A 17,043-nucleotide genomic window follows, 5' to 3' on the forward strand; every position below is an offset into this window, starting at 1 on the left:
CAGTGCAAATAATACTGGAAGTTATACTGCAGGAATTATTGTGGGATTTATTTAAGTAAACTATTTGCTCAGTTACTTCAGTCAACTTCTGATTAATGAACTTTCTTAAAGAAACGGACAAGGTACTCGTGCTAGTACACGTTGTTTATGCAGGAAATGTAGTTCACCAAGTAGTGTCAAATGATGATCTTGATCTCTTTTAAAAAGAATCCAAATTGCAAAGCCAATAAGCAGGCCTAGAAATTTGTGAGCATTGCAACTATTACATCAGTATGAAATATAAACCACAATGATAATGCTTGTGCATCTCTTGCTAAGTGCTGATAAGAAAACAATGGATAATTTTATTTCTTTTCCTCTTGAGATTCAGAGACAGTTTGTATAAATCACCACCTAACCCATTCCAAAATTAACCTGGGAATTTAACTGATAGCCCCTATATCATGACATCTTAATATTTTGCTTGGCACCTTTCCTGCTGGTGTACTACACTACCTAATATCTTGATGTCACATGTGATGTCTGGTATGCTAATACCATTCACTTCATATCACAGGTTACTGTCCTTCACTGGTCGCCATTTTCTATTTATCAATATAAACACACATGCACACACTCCAAAGACCCAACTGCTTGAATCTATCCAAATGTCTATATTTGGTTCACTTGCTCCCATCATTTCCTCCCCTAGTTTTATACAGCTGTGCTTTTTTTTAACCAATTATTAATTATTTCTGTACAAGAAATGAAACAATGGTCCCGGTACTGACAATTCTGTCTTGCTGATAAACTCTTATACCACTTGGAGCTGTAAGTAGTACAGAGATGTGACAGAAAATGAACCTTTGAGGGATAGAGTAACCTTTTTGGTCTTGTACCATTTTGGTTTTGAAGATTAACTATAAAAATACAGAGCATACTACTGTGAGGCATTAACCTGTTAATTTGAGCAAATGGTCTTTAATTGATTCTGGACATTTGTTTTAGAATTTGAATATTTAGCTTCCTTTTGTGCTGTAATGATTTGAGAAAGGCAAAAACTACAAACATATAAAGTTGTGACTATTTTAAATCAGCAGGGTGTTGTTGTGGTTCTGTTCACCGAGCTGGGAATTTGTGTTGCAGACATTTCATCCCCTGTCTAGGTGACATTCTCAGTGCTTGGGAGCTTCCTGTGAAGCGCTTCGGTGATCTTTCCTCCAGATTTATGGTGATTTGTATCTGCCGCTTCCGGTTGTCAGTTCCAGCTGTCTGCTGCAGTGGCTGGTATATTGGGTCCAGGTCAATGTGCTTATTGATTGAATCTGTGGTTGAGTGCCATGCCTCTAGGAATTCCCTGGCTGTTCTGTTTGGCTTGTCTTATAATAGTAGTATTGTCCCAGTCGAACTCATGTTGCTTGTCATCTGAATGTGTGGCTACTAAGGATAGCTGGTCATGTCGTTTCGTGGCTAGTTAATGTTCATGGATGCGGACCGTTAGCTGTCTTCCTGTTTGTCCTATGTAGTGTTTTGTGCAGTCCTTGCACGGGATTTTGTACACTACATTGGTTTTGCTCATGCTGGGTATCGGGTCCTTCGTCCTGGTGAGTTGTTGTCTGAGAATGGCTGTTGGTTTGTGTGCTGTTATGAGTCCTAGTGGTCGCAGTAGTCCGGCTGTCAGTTCAGAAATGTTTTAGATGTGTGGTAGTGTGGCTAGTCCTTTGTGTTGTGGCATATCCTCATTGTGTTGTCTTTCCCTTAGGCATCTGTTGATGAAATTGCCCAGGTATCCGTTTTTGGCGAATACATTGTATAGGTGTTCTTCTTCCTCTTTTTGCAGTTTGGTGTACTGCGGTGTGTTGTGGCCCTTTTGAACAGTGTCTTGATGCAACTTCCTTTGCGTGTGTTGGGGTGGGGGTGGTTGTTTTCGTAGTTTAGGACTTGGTCTGTGTGTGTGGCTTTCCTGCATACCTTTGTGGTGAATTCGCCATTTGGTGTTCTCTGTACCATCACGTCAAGGAATGGATAGTTCCTAAAATAAAGTATTTCTTGAATACAATTAGACACTGAAGAAAGTCAACATATTCATATATGATCATTGCATGGAACCAATTATTTTAACTAAACCACTGTATTCCCTTCGAACACCAAATTTCAATGCTGTTTTCCAATTTGGAAATTGTATTTATTTAAATTTAAATACTTAACTTAAAATATTTCTTGAATGCGGTTACCAGAAATAAAAAATGCTTGAGATGCAAATGGTAAATTTAAATAAATATAAAGTTCCCATTATTGGAAAACAGCATTGAAATTTGGTGTTTGAAAGGAATACAGTGGTTCAGTTAAAATTATTGTTTCCATGCAACGTTCATAAATGAATATGTTAATGTTCTTCAGTGTCGAATTGTATTCAAGAAATACTTTATTTTTAGTACATAAATATCAGGAAATATAGATCAGGTTTTGAACTTTTGTGTAAATTAATTTAGTTCATTGATTAAATGTCTATCTGTTTTACAAAAAAGTCAGAATTATATTTGCATTGAATGCTCTCTGCAGGTTTAAAATAGCCACAACTTCATATGTTTGTAGTTTTGCCTTTCTCAAATCATAGAATGATTACAGCACAAAAGGAAGCTAAATATTCAAATTCTAAAAAAAATGTCCAGAATCAATTAAAGATCATTTGCTCAAGTTAAAAGGTTAATACCTCACAGTATCATGCTATGTATTTTTATAGTTAATCATCAAAACCAAAATGGTACAAAACCAAGGTTACTCTATCCCTCAAAGGTTCATTTTTCTGTCATATCCCTGTACTACTCAAACTCTGTACCACTTGGAGCTGTATCAGCAATATAGGATAATTTGAATATTGCATCTCTTTATGCTGACAGGACAGATCATCTCTCAAGCTTTGCTTTTACACAATCTAACCTTTAGATGGAGGATACCCTCCATCCTGTTATGTCGCATCACTACTGCATTTAGTAGCAGAGATCTCACAAATATAGATAGGAGAGTAACTTGAGTATAGAGTTTACAAAACCATATGGATAATTTAAATGGACAAATTTTGGCAGATGGAGAATGACACATGAAAATGTGAAGTTGCTCATTTGACGAGAACAACAGAAAAATCACCTTTTAATTTGGATTACAGATTCCCTTACGTACAGAGAGACCTAGGTGTCTTAGTACACAGATCTCAAAAAATTAGCATGCAGTTGTAGGAAGTGATTAGGAAGGTGCGTGAAAGTTAAATAGAAGGATATTTTGCTACAGTTGTACAAGGCATTAGTGAGACTACCTCTGGAGTATTGTGCAGTATTTTGGCCTTTTTTTTTAAAAAAGAAAGGACATGCATGAAATAGGAACATTTTAGAGAAGGTTCATGAAGTGATTTCTTGGTTGGGGAGAGGTTTATCTTTTGAGGAAAGGTAGGAGCAGCTTGATATTTATCAAATGGAGATCAGAAGCATAATAAATGACTTTGTTAAGACATACAGGATTCTGAGTGGACTTGACAGGGTGGGTGCTGAAAAGATATTTTCCCTTGTGGGAGATACTATAGCTAGGGCGATACAGTCTAAAAGCAAGGGGTTTTCCACACAAGATAGAGAGGAGGAGAAATTCTCCCATTCAGAGGGTTGTACACCTTCCTCAGGGAGTGGGAAAGCAGAGTCATTCAATAAAGTCTCACCTAGCATTATATACTTCTAATGTACATAGAATTTTAAGGCAGAAGTAGATAGATTTTTGTCTAACAAGGAAATCAAAGGTCATCAAGAGTATGGCAGCGATGCAAAGTTGAGCTCACAATCAGGTCACATCCTAATGAACTTCAGCGCAGATTCAAAATGTCTAATGACCCACTGCTACTCTTACTACGAATTCATTTGTTTATAGATTTAGAATGGATCCAGCAGTTCAAAACTGGGATCTGAGGCCAAATGGGCCATTTTTGTACCATGATCTGTAGTTTAAATTCTATGTATATAAGAATTAAATATGTAATATTTGTTGTAATTAGGGAATTACTCAAAAGCATGTCAACAACCACTATTACAGGCAACAGAAAGTTAATTTGCAATTAATGGTATCACTTGGAAGAACTGACCACAGAGTACTTGTACAATAAAATATATTTAAATGCTTTATTTTTACGGTGCATCACTGAAAATCTGTTTGTCACAGTGTAAGAGATGCAAAGTCCAAGAGTTCAAATTGTCATAAATTTTAACCATGTATTTTACTATTAGGGGATTCGAAACAAATAACAGGAAGAAAGAGTAAATTAAGCAAACGTAAGACAAATACTTGGGCGGGCACGATGGCTCAGTTGTTAGCAATACTGCCTCACAGCACCAGGGACTCAGGTTTGATTCCAGCTTTGGGTGAAGCTTGTGTGGAGTTTGCATGTTCTTCCTGTGTCTGTGTGGGTTTCCACCTGGTTCTTTGCTTCTCCCACAGTTCAAAAATGCGCAGGTTCAGTGGATTGGTCATACTAAAAAAAATGCCCAGAGTGTTCAGGGCTGTGTTGGCTAGGTGGATTAGCCACAGTAAATGTGGGATTATGGGATGTGGTAGGAGGCTGGGTCTTGGTGTGACGCTCTTCGGAGGGTCAGTGTGGACTTGATGAGCTGAATGGCCTCCTTCTGCATTGTACGGATTATATGTACATTTGAAATATATAATGCTAGGTGAGACTTTATTGTTAAACACAGATGATTTCTGTTAATGAAGATAGATCTCAAAACAAAAATATAGTGTATATGCAAGATCAAACTTTAATATATCAATAGAACATAATTATTATGATCATTTAAATGCTGGTCAAAATATATGGAAATATTCTGTTGTATGATCATTGGCTTTCTGATAATTGATCAAAATTTTGGTTCTAGTTGGGGTTGCCCATAGAGAGAGAATATGTTTGTGTGTGTATCTGTTTTTGGTGGGGGTGGGGGGGGAGGTGGGAGGAGTAGAGAGAATAAGTAGCATACTAATGAAGTAACATTACTTAAGTCAAAACACATCTTCTCGAAAGGAATAGAAGGATCTGTCGCATTGCACTAAGGCAATTTGAAAAAAAAAGCTTAAACTACACTAATTGGACAGTAGTTGCAATATTTTATCAAAAAAAAACTTAATGTCTGGGATTCTTCTGGCCTTTCCTGAGTTAGTCAAATACAAGTGTCTAATGCTGCTCAGAAGATGCAACCTGGAGAATCTATAATTGGTTAAGAATGACCTGAAAGGCAATGCTTAACAAAGCAGGCAGAAAATGAAAAAAAGGTCTGCTTTCAGACAACACACGGAGACAGATGAAAAGATGTATGAACAGCTTTAACAGTCAGACAAGATGCTAAGAAAGCAGGCAGAAGTTCACTGGCAGCTAAACCAGAAGTCAAAAATATTTGAATTCAAAGGTAAAAATGAGGAATGCCTAAAGTTTGAAATATTAGCAGTTATTTTAATCTTTACCTTTTTGAAAAATGTCAATGATCAGACTTCATGTTTTCATATACTGTCAATCTCCAAAAGATTGAACTTTTAGTGATGAGAAACAAAAATTATCTTTTACATTGTTGCATTCCTGCTTATTCATTCATTTTTGGATCAATTTTTCCAGTAAATCATTTCATATTTCCAGATGACAATTAATTTAAGTTACTTATGGTTAAACATTTAGCTTTTATCATCAGAATCAGTTCAGTTCATTTCTCTGCTTTATCTCTCAGGAATTTTCAATACTTGTTTACTTTCATTCTCTTGAACTCCTGTGATTCCTCTCATTATCCACCTTTTTCATTTATTTATTTATCCAAATCATATTCTTAAAAAGTGGTTAGCTTTATTTTTCAGGTTGCATTATTGAATTCATTTATGTTTCACCATTTTGAAAGGAGATTCCTAAAATAATTGTATTTTATTTAATAGTTATTTGGTTATATAAAGCAATATTTCATTTTTTGTTTCCAAACTGCTTCAGAGCCTCAGCGTGCCAGCTAACTGATTGGAAAGCAATAGTATTAGATGTTTTAGTACTTATGCCAGTCAAAAGCAATGAAATCAAGAGTAAACTTTGTCCCAGAGAGCTGTGGAAGCTCAAGCATTGAGCATGTTCAAGATAGAAATCCACAGGTTTCTAGTGATCAATGACACTAACTCTGGTTCCTTCACCTCCGATGCGGCCAAGCTTGCTGAGTTTCTCCAGCACGTTTTTGTTTATGTTTTTGCTTTCATGCTTTTTAATATTTTATTCTTTCATGGGCCATAGCCATCACTAGCAAGGCCAACAGTTTTGTCCATCTTTAACTGTCCTTGAGATAGTGCTAATGAGCAGGCTTCTTGAACCACACCAGTCCATTTGCTGTGGGAACATATATAGTGCATCTGAGAAGGGAACTCCAGGATGTTGATCCTGCGATAGTGAAAGAGTGGCAACATAGTTCCCAAGTCAGGGTGGTGCATACCTTGGAGGGAAACTTGTGGCATTCCCTAAATTTACCACTGTCATCCTTTCATGCATTTGAGAGTTGGATGGTGTTGTCAAAGGAGCCTTAATGAGATGTACTACAGAGCACATTGTAGATGCTGCAAACCATAGCAATGTGCATTAGCAGTGAAATAAATGAATGTTTAAGTTGGTGAATGAGCCACTGATCAAGCAACTTGCTTAGTCTTGGATGATGTCAAGTTTCTTGAGTGTTGTTGGGGTTGCACACATCCAGGCAAATGAAGAGCACTGCACCCTACTCCTGACTTGTACCTTGTAGATGGTGGAAATACTTTGGTAAGCAATGTTGAGTTAGCTGCCTCACATTTACCAGCTTCTAACCTGTTCTTGTCGCCACAGCATTTAGATAATTAATCCAGTTCAGTTTCTTATCAATGGATATTGGTAACAGGGCTGAGATGGTTAAATCTTCCCTATTTGGAAAGGGTCATTTAAGGGCACGTGTATAATGAAAATACTACTTGAGACTTCAATTAACAGTTCAAATCTTTATGTTGTCCAGGTCTTGCTGCATATTGGAATATAGTGCTTCAGTGTCTGAGGAATTGTGAATGCCACTGAACATTGCGAACTCAATAGCAAATATTCCTCATTCTGAACTTACGATGGAAGGAAGGTAATTGATGAAACCACTGCAGATGATTGGGTCTACAGCTATTGTGCAATATTTTACCAACAGATGGAATTTTTTTTTGTTTGTTAGCGAAAGGCATCACATGAAAAGCTTCTGTCAGATCTAGCATTTCAAGTCTCATCTAGGCAATTCATGAAGGCCAATATTTCTGATGGATCAAGTTAGAACTAAATTACCTAAAGCAAGGCTATTCAGATTGCTGTGTGATTAGCTTGGAAGATGCCCAGTTCTCTTACCATACCCAGGAGGAAATCCAACATGAAACTACAAGAGAATTACTGACAAATGGATTGAAGAACCGAAGTGACAGTTGACAGAACATTAAAAAAAAGGTCAAATTTGGGCTGATACAAAACATTATAGAAATTGAAATAGAAAACATAAAGGAGCTCAAGCCCAGATTTCAGCTCTGCATTGTAATTTCACAAACTGTATGATGAACAGTTGTCTATTCTGTAAGTTTCAAACATTTTCCTGTTGAAATAAACACATTTCGGCCAGTTCAAGTACAAGCATATTTCATGACAATAAAAATCAACATGAATTTTTTGATGAGCTGCATGATAATGTACTGTGCAGCTCAATGGATTCCAGTTCTCACTTTGCTAAAAGTGCCAATATGGTATGAATCATCATTACAGATCAGGATTAATATTAAGGCTTTGGTGGAATCACCCTTGTTGTCATTTATTTGCAAGTGTTAAATGGAAATGTATCATGTTTAAAGGGCAACCAGAGATCACTAGCAAATGCTTGTAATATAAATTTAAACATGGACTGAAGACATATTTATATTATAATTAATTCCCTAAGTAAAAAGATGTTATGGGATAAAAATCTACAAAAGCTGAAGTAACTGCATCCATCAACCCATAGAATTCCAGCTAGAAACTCTGCCTTGCGCGACTTATTATAGTGAAGAACAGATTAAAGATATTGATTCCAGCCTGGAGATAGGACTCAGTATGAGAACAGAGGTAAGCAGCACAAGCAGGTTGCTAAACTATTGATCCTCTCTGACAGGAAACCAGCACTACAAAAATGAAGGTCAGCACACTTTTATCCAAGAAATGCTAACTGCTGGAGTGCTCAGTGGGGTGTACTCTGATAAGTGTGACTTGCCCCAACTCCAGGCTAAAAAAATCCACAAGCCATCATGCAATTATTGCTTTATAATGCCTGATATAGCAAGTTAAATCTTTGACTTCTCACTGGGCAAGCAACAGAAGTGACCAAGGACAACACGATTAGTCAAAACTGATTATTCTGCTTTCACCAGTGGGTTGCAATGCCACCTAAACTGCATAAGGTTACATGCATCTATTTAATCTGATTCACACCTTTTTGTGTAAATGTGCCTAGAGTGTAATTGTTTCAGCTAATATAATCTTCTCACTAATACAATAGCATTTCTGCATTTATACAGGAACAAAGAGCATTATCTGTACAGAACTTAGTACTTCTTAAAACTCTCCTTCAGACTTGTAAATTTGAAAATAATTCAAATTAGCAGGGAAACAGCTCATCGCAGAATTGGGATGCCTTAAGAAATGAAATTTCTTTGATCTGACTTAATGAAATTTATGTGGGATTCCATTCTGATCCTGCCAAGAGCAATTTATGCCAAAATTTCCTTACAAAATAATTATCATATATCCAAATGTAGCAACCAGTACACAAGTGGAAATCAGTGTGAACTTTCAGGGCTTGATGAAATTAAGAACATTCGATAGCTACCTGTTTTTATTAAGTCCCTCTTCATATCATTAATATAAACACCATAAACAATTGCATATATTTACACATAATCATGGGCTGGAATTTGAGAGTGTGGGTAACATCTCTGAGTAAATCTGGAGTAATAAAGGTGCAAATCCACTCTAACATCACAATTGCATTGAAATCTTCCAAGAAAAACTTGGCTACTGGATAAGCATCAATCAGATTTTAACATACTTATCCAATCCAACATTTAAAGAAATTTAAAAATGTTCACATTTCAATTGGCTTGACAGACTAATTAAGCAAGGTTAATCAGAAGAACCTGCGAAAACAACACATCCACAATAAAAGGTGCACATTATTGTGTATTCAATGACACACTGACATGGTCATTAGTACTGTGTTCTGGACACAATAATTTGAATTTTAACTTTCAAGAATATATGGGTTTGACGATAGTAAGAAAGTTAAAATCAGCATGCCAGGGATTCTGCTTCAACATACCAGCCTCTGTATTTAAACCTTACCACATAAGGCTAAGTAGGAGAAAATGTTTCACGGTAGGTGGTTTGCCCAGTTCACTCTGTGAATTGTTTAATTACTGTAAGATAAATATGCTGCTTACGATTTAACTATAGGTCCATAGATTTCTCTGAATTCATGGAAGTGATCAGATTTGACCAGAGGGTAGATTTTCTTCACTAGCATTTCAAACATCAAACACACAAATTAAGTCATTTTTTGTGTTTACAACAGTAACACGTAGTATGAGTTTAAATATAGATCACATCGTTTGTTGCATTCACTGAATGGCTATTTCCATTATGTAATGAGGAAAAATAGTGACTACAGATGATAAAAAATGAGTAGAAAGACACCACTTTGCTTGCTTTGGCCTCATTTTTCAAATTCCACTCTTCATTGCATACTTACTAAAATAGTCAAAAATCAATAGGCCAAAACCAGAAACTTACTATCCCTAAATATTGTTCAATCTTAATCATATCCATTACTTGACAATCTCATTTCTCAGATTGGTTCTTTCTTTGGATATCTCTTTAACTCTTTTACCAAACATGACAATTAATAGGAAATACATTCACTTATTATTGTTATTCACCGGGATGCAGATGAGAGCAAAATTGTTTTATTTGTTTTAAAAAATTGAGGTTAGTACAGGAAAATGATGTGAAGTAGAAGATTTCAACATCATCAAAGAGATTGAAGAGCTGACTGGCTTGTTTATGTTCCTATTTTCTGTGTTCTTATATATGCAATTTGCACAGAAAATGTACAAGATCATTCTTTAACAGGAAGAGAAAATACTTGGAGAACATTTTCTTAATGATTCACATTCCATAACTTTCAGTAAATATCAAAATAAACAAATATATTACCACACAAAAAATGTTTTTAAAAATAGTATGATTATAACAGAGACAATTTCATTAAAATTGTAAAAATATAATTCCAAGTTCAGCTAGATCAGTGAATACAAACAGAAAATCTAGTCCATTACTTTGCTTTTAGAGACGTCCTGCTACAGAGGGGGCAGATAATCTATTGTCCACCCTTCATCAGTGCTTTAGTTTTGCTTACTGGCTTGCAGTGGGATAACAGCGACCAATTAATGGTGATTAATCTGATGCCTCCTCACCTTATATGTGGAAAGGGTTCTGACATTTAGCCCAACAGCTTACCTCACTAAAATGTGTGAATCAATCTGTCTTTTTCCATGCCTAGACAACATTTGGTCCATCACAGTACTGCGGCACCTCATTCAGTACTTTTCACACCAACATAACAGATTTAATGAGTTCTTTCTTCTTGTATATTTCCCTGTCATAGTTCATATAAATATGTGTCTTTGTAACCATTCCTGTACACGCACTGCGATTTTCTTTCCTGTGGTGTAATGCAATACTGCAAGTTGCTGGTAACAAAAATATGTTTCCAATGTAGGACATTTAACATTAAATGCACACAGCAAATAGTATATGCAAATTTATGGCAAGTAGATGATTTAGTTAATAGGAAATGATTATACATATGGAAACTGTATTTGTATTCTAGTTTTTCTGCAGAACTGACTGCAGAATGCAGTGCTTTCTGATGGCTAATGCCAAATGTCACACCTGCTTTTCTATGATAATAGCTCAGATGCTTGAGTTTGCCACTGGGGATCAAACCTCAAGCCTTTGGTTCAGGAACAAAAGGAGGTGCATTCCCCGATGGACCTTGCTCTTGGATGGCAGGGTACAATAAATGCCGTGCAGCAGACTGTGACAGCATGTGGTTGCACTTGTGTCTGCTATGGGACCTGTAGCAGGAATTTCCAAATGCTATCACCCTTACACCAGCTTCATTCTAATTTTGATCTTTATATTGTGGGTTAGGAGAAGGAACGCACAAAATTTTAAGAAGTGAAATACAAGTATAGAATGATAGCAGATGTTTTAATTTTAATAATTTATATGCAAAATATGCTATGCCAAAGTAAGTAAACATATTGTTACTGTTAAGCTTTTTAATTCATCAGTTTATCAACTACCAACATTTGAAATGACTCAACACTTGTTTATCTTTTAATAAGGCCTTTGTTAATTACCAAATCATGTTATACCACAAAATAAAATGAGTGGAAGAACAATGCTAGCTGTCGCATTTCAGACAAGAATTATACATTCATTTAAATATTGGCGAGGACAGAATGTTTTGCAGGAAACTTCACTGAATGCTTTAAACTTCTGAAATACTTTACAGCTTTAATGACCTATTTATGTCAAATTTACTGTAAGCAACATATTTCCTTTTCTAAACAAGTCCTCCACATCAAGTAGATTCAATATAATTCCATTCATTTTAATTCACAAAATACTGAATTCAACAGAATATAACTCCAAGTAAGAGTAAAGTCACTACTCGAACAAGTGTTTTGAGTTACCAATAAACTGAAATATTCTCCCCAATGCAAAAAGTACCATTTTAAAAATACAAACATTATAATTGCTGTTGTCTCCAGGAAGAGAGTTTTAATTTTTCTTGTAAATGCAACTCATCTGTAGGAGAATATATCTACTAGTATTTTAACTGCTAACATTATAAACAAACTATGTAAGATTTTTCTAAGGTTTTATGTGTTTTTAGATTATCACAAATACAAATGGTTCAGTCTAAAATGGTTGACTGCACCTCAGTGGGATTTGGACTGTACCTGCAATTTACGGTGGAAAACACCATCTTGCATAAGTAGCTACATGATCCACTTTCAGTATAAATATCAGTGAACACCTAATTAAAAATGCCCATCTTTGAAAGGCTCACATGAACACATACACAAGCTGGCTAACTAAAACTTTCCAAATTTAAAGAACTGCAAAAGGAGAAAAATCACCTCAGTTCTTCACAACTGAAGTTAAAAAGAACACTGGAATATGTGCATTCAAATACATCCAATATGAAGCTTTATCTTTTGTGTAATTCAATATAAAAGGGTATTTAAACTTTACTGCAACAAGCTTCAGGCAGAAAGACGTGTCTTCTACTTGACCCAAAAGCATTGTGGTGTTTATTATTATAATGGATTAGTTGGGATGTATTTCCTTAATACGCTCATTGCAACTGAACAAACAAAATCCTTTCTAAAGCACCCATAGAACTTCATATTACTTCCATTATGATTACACAGGAGTTAAAAGAATGAAATTGAACATGTAGGAAATAATTTATACAGACTTATCTACACTGTGAGCTACTAAACACGCACAACACCGGAATTACTTTTACAAGAAAATAATATTTAATATAGATTTATCAAATTGTTTTGGCTACTGTAAACTTAAATCTGAAACATCCACAATGTGCTTGACAAACACAACCTTTTGGAATTATGCTTGATTAAAAACAAAAACAGATCTAATTCTCCATAATTTTAACAATGCTAGACACTGTCTTTTTGACCAAATGACTGCAATGCACACCCAAGGCTAAACAAAGAGCAACGAACCTTTAGGTTGCTGTGGCAACATATCCTCTGATATTGTCCTCCACTCAGCTGGAGTATTCACTGCTAGTAGGCATTGTGCCTTATCAGATTTCTTTTGCAACCTGCTGGCTGCAGAGTGCAATCTTTTTCCTCCTACCTCTCTCCAATTGAGATGCAAATTAATCTTCTCTGCTGATTAAATTCTCCTTAATCTGACTGTCAAGTGCAGATGTAATCGGAGTTTACAGTCGAGCAATAAAAGCTGTCAGAATGAGGCAGTGTTTTGTTCACAGACATATTATGAAAAGGGCAAGATTTGCCATACAGATTTTCAAAATTCAACTTCACTGCATCGACAGGTAATGCAACATGTCAAAAAATGTCCTACGAGTTTACTGTACAGAGATTATTTAATTCTCTGTGCTCAAGTTCTTCCTTAGGAGTTTTTGATATGCAAGCTCTGTGAAGCATGTTGCTTCTTCATATAATGCATTGCATCACAGTAAAAAAAAAGCAGATGTTCAAGAATATCTCTGGTGTATGAAATGGTTCAAACATTTTACAACTAAAATTGTATTTATTCTTTCTGTTAACAACGTCAATTTGATAAATCTTATTCATTACTACGGAACTGAATTTCAGTCAAACCCAGGAATATACACCACAATAATATAAAAACAAAATATGCAGATGCTGGAAATCTTAAACTCTCACAAAGAATGTTGAAGAAACTCAGCAGATCTGACAGCATTTTATTTCAACATGGCAGCAGTGAAGTAGGCAGTATCCAGAGCCTGGGCTTGTCCATTCAGTCCTTCTGTTTTTCCCCTTTTTCAGTTTTTTAACATTTTTATTTGATTTACCTTCTGCAGAGAGATCAGGGTCTGCAGCATGGCAGTGGTTGAAGTATGGAATGGGAATTTGGTGCTCAGCCATAAGGCATCTGTTTAGCCAGGTGGACCAGTAGCACTAGGTAGCATTGTGGCATCGTTGAGTGGTTGATGGCAAGGTGGCTGGTGAGTCTGGATGGAAGTCGGCAGCAAGGGTTGGGAGTCTAGTGGTGGTGACACAGCAGTACGGAAGACATTGAGCCCAGCACGAGGGAAGAGAATGAACTTTTGTGGGGAAAGCCAGTGTGAAGTGACTGCAGGTGGAGGACTGCAGGCCCATGGCTAAATGGGCCATGATGTCATGCTGAACTTCTAACTTGCTTTTCTTTATTTTTCTACTTTTTATTAAGAACTGTAATTTTGAACTTTTATCATTTCTTCATTTTTCTACGTTGTACCTAATATTTTATGACGAGTTACATTTGTACCTAACATAGTGCTAGGAATGGCCATTTTGTACACTTTTTACTATGCCTGTGAGCACATGTGGCAAGAAAGCCCAATTCTAATTCATTTGTACAGAGAACAACAGAATTAATGTTTCAAATCTGGTATGGCTCTTCTTCAGCTGTAAAATAAAGGTTTCTGAGTTCCACCAGCATTCTGCTTGATTAATATACATTATAAACTATCCTCAATAGACAATTTCAACAATAGTTTCAGTTTCAATCATTCCACATGAACACCATTATAAACATTAGTCAATTTAGGAAACATTGCTTGCAATCAAATGCAAGCCCTGCAACACCAGAAGACGTTTAAAAATTATATTAGCAGCAACTTGTAGAACATTTGCAGTGAAACTGGCAACTCAAATGTAACTATTTCTTCAAATAATCATCTGATATCAATCTGACTTTCCTATGCCATAATCATCCTGTTCCTTTCATCCCTCTTGCATCATTCCCATTCCATCCCTTTGTCCCATGCCAATCCCCAGCCCTCTCATCTCCATTGTATATCTTCCATGTTAAACCTTTTCACCCATACTGTCTAACTCAATATCTTTAATGCTGCTTCCACTACCCTACCTATACCATTCTCTCTCTCTCCTCATACTGAACCCATACCATATGATCTCTATCTTAACCCCAACATTCCCTCTAATCAGGATACCTTTATTATCAGGCTCCCCTCATCTTCAATCCAACAAAACATCTGCAGTGAAATTAGTACCTCAATTATTGCTGCATTTCCTTAAATACCTATTGCCATTCTAACCTTTCCATACCAATCCATCTTTCATTACTTTTGCACTGTCCATTCATATGCCAACACCATCTCCATTCCATTTCTTCATACAATCTATGTACCTATCCCATTCTATTCTTAGTCCTTCCCATCCTGTCCTGACAGTCTCTTCTTGTAGAACCCTGTGGCAAATTAGTCCTGATGCCATATTGGTTGATCAGATACATTGTCCCAAACATTCTGAACTGGAGGTAACAAAATCTTTTGGAAATTTTCAACAATATTGAATGACATCTGTGATGATTAATTTGAGAGATTATGTATATATACATATATCATTCCTAAAATATGGATCTAAAAATACTGAATACAGGTGTTGGTTACTTCTATGAAGTTTTCTAAAATAAAAGAAAATAGGTCTGACTTTTCTTAAGAACAGTGACCTCACTCATTATGTGTCAGAGAACAGGTGATTGGGAGTTCCTAGAACACTGATGTAAAATTTTGAACCCTGGTGGTTTATGACGGATTTATGACAGGCGTTTAGCTAATCCTCAGTTCAGAATAATCAAGGACTGATTTTAGCCCAGAAAGTCCAGAGACTAAAAGCTTTTAGAGCAGTTTGGAGGAAGCTTGATTGGGGGCAGGAAATAGCCTAGATTCTCACCTAGAAAGGAGGTGTTTTAGAATAGATCAGGGAAGACATAGCTACATCAGTGGCAAGTTTTAGTTAGCGCAACTTCCATACCAGGAGTGCTTGGTTAGAAATTGCACGTTATTAAAGCTGAGAAGGTTTAAGCTTTCAGTTTGGTGAGTATTTTGAAATTGTTAAGAGTTCCTAAATTATGTCCAGGAAAATTTCCTGGAGCAGTATATGACTGGCCCAACATGAAAGGATGAATTGTTGGACCTGGTACTTGATCTGCTTGGCCCACCTTGCTTCCAAGTGTCAGTGGGGAAACATTTAGGAGACAGTGATCATTACATTGCAAGATGATGATAGAAGAGGACAATAGACAACAGAGAGTGGGAATAATTAACATGAGGAGAGCTTACTTCAATGGAGCTCAAAAAAATGCGAGGCTAGATAAACTGGAACAAAATGTTGGAGAGAAAAACTGTGGCTGAATAAAAGGCTACCTTCATAGCTTTGGGAACAGTCAGGGTATATTCCTTCAAAAGGAAAAAGGAATGCAAATCCAGAGCTCCTTAGATGATATAAGAAATCAAAATTAAAATAAAAAAAGACAAAGTATGCTTTTGACAGGTATCAGGTAGGAAATACAATTCGAGTGGTTTGGGTGTCTGGAATGCACTGTTTGGATATGTGGTGGAGGAAAGTTCAATTGAGGCATTCAAGAGGAGATAAAACAATTATTTGAATAGAAAGATTGTGCAAGGGAAGGAGAAAGGCATAAATCACAATGCTTGGTTTATAGCCAGTGCTGAAATGATGGGTTGAATGGCCTCTTTTTATGCTGTAACACCTCAAATTCTACAAATATAAAAATACTCCACAGTTCCCAGAACAGAAACTGGGGTGAACTTGTTAAGTAGAACTTAAAGATTTTATATAGGGGGATAATTTCTCTGGATTTCAATTGCAATAAACAGGTGAAGTTGTTAAAGAGGTTGAAGCTTAATTTTGCTGGCTGTTTGAAGATTTTCTAAACTATGCTCTTTATCTGGATAGCTTTTTTGTTTTCTATTCAGAAACTTCTGTTCTGATGTTAAAGAAACACCCCTGTATTGTGTGACTATGTTTCAGTGACTGACTACTACATTAACCAATTTTTTGAAAAGCATGTATCAAGCCAGGTTTCTCTTGGATCTGAATTGTCTCGTCATTCCATCCACTGGGATCACAATACTAATGCCGAACCACAAGTTTGCAAACAAGCACACTGCAGAAATATTACTTGAAGCATAAAACAAAGTGATCAAAACCTTAAAAAGCAGAAACAAAAATTGTTTTACTTATCACAATAGTGTATCCTCCATGTTTCTGCTCCCGAAGTTCTGTCCTAAAATGACGCTGATGTTATTGAGAGACTGCTCACAAAATTCTGTATAACTGGACCTTCCAGATCACAAGCTTCTTGGCTGGAGTGATTAT

The 17,043-nt window shown here is 36.2% G+C and overlaps 1 protein-coding gene across 3 annotated transcripts in view; it reads right to left on the reverse strand.

Moving 5' to 3' along the window:
* ralgapa2 (Ral GTPase activating protein catalytic subunit alpha 2) overlaps positions 1-17,043 on the reverse strand; it is a 564,036-nt gene that overhangs the window by 159,369 nt on the left and 387,624 nt on the right. The gene's annotated exons all lie outside the window — the stretch shown is intronic.

The sequence above is a fragment of the Hemiscyllium ocellatum genome, chromosome 10, assembly GCF_020745735.1.
Source record: "Hemiscyllium ocellatum isolate sHemOce1 chromosome 10, sHemOce1.pat.X.cur, whole genome shotgun sequence".
NCBI lineage: Eukaryota > Metazoa > Chordata > Chondrichthyes > Orectolobiformes > Hemiscylliidae > Hemiscyllium > Hemiscyllium ocellatum.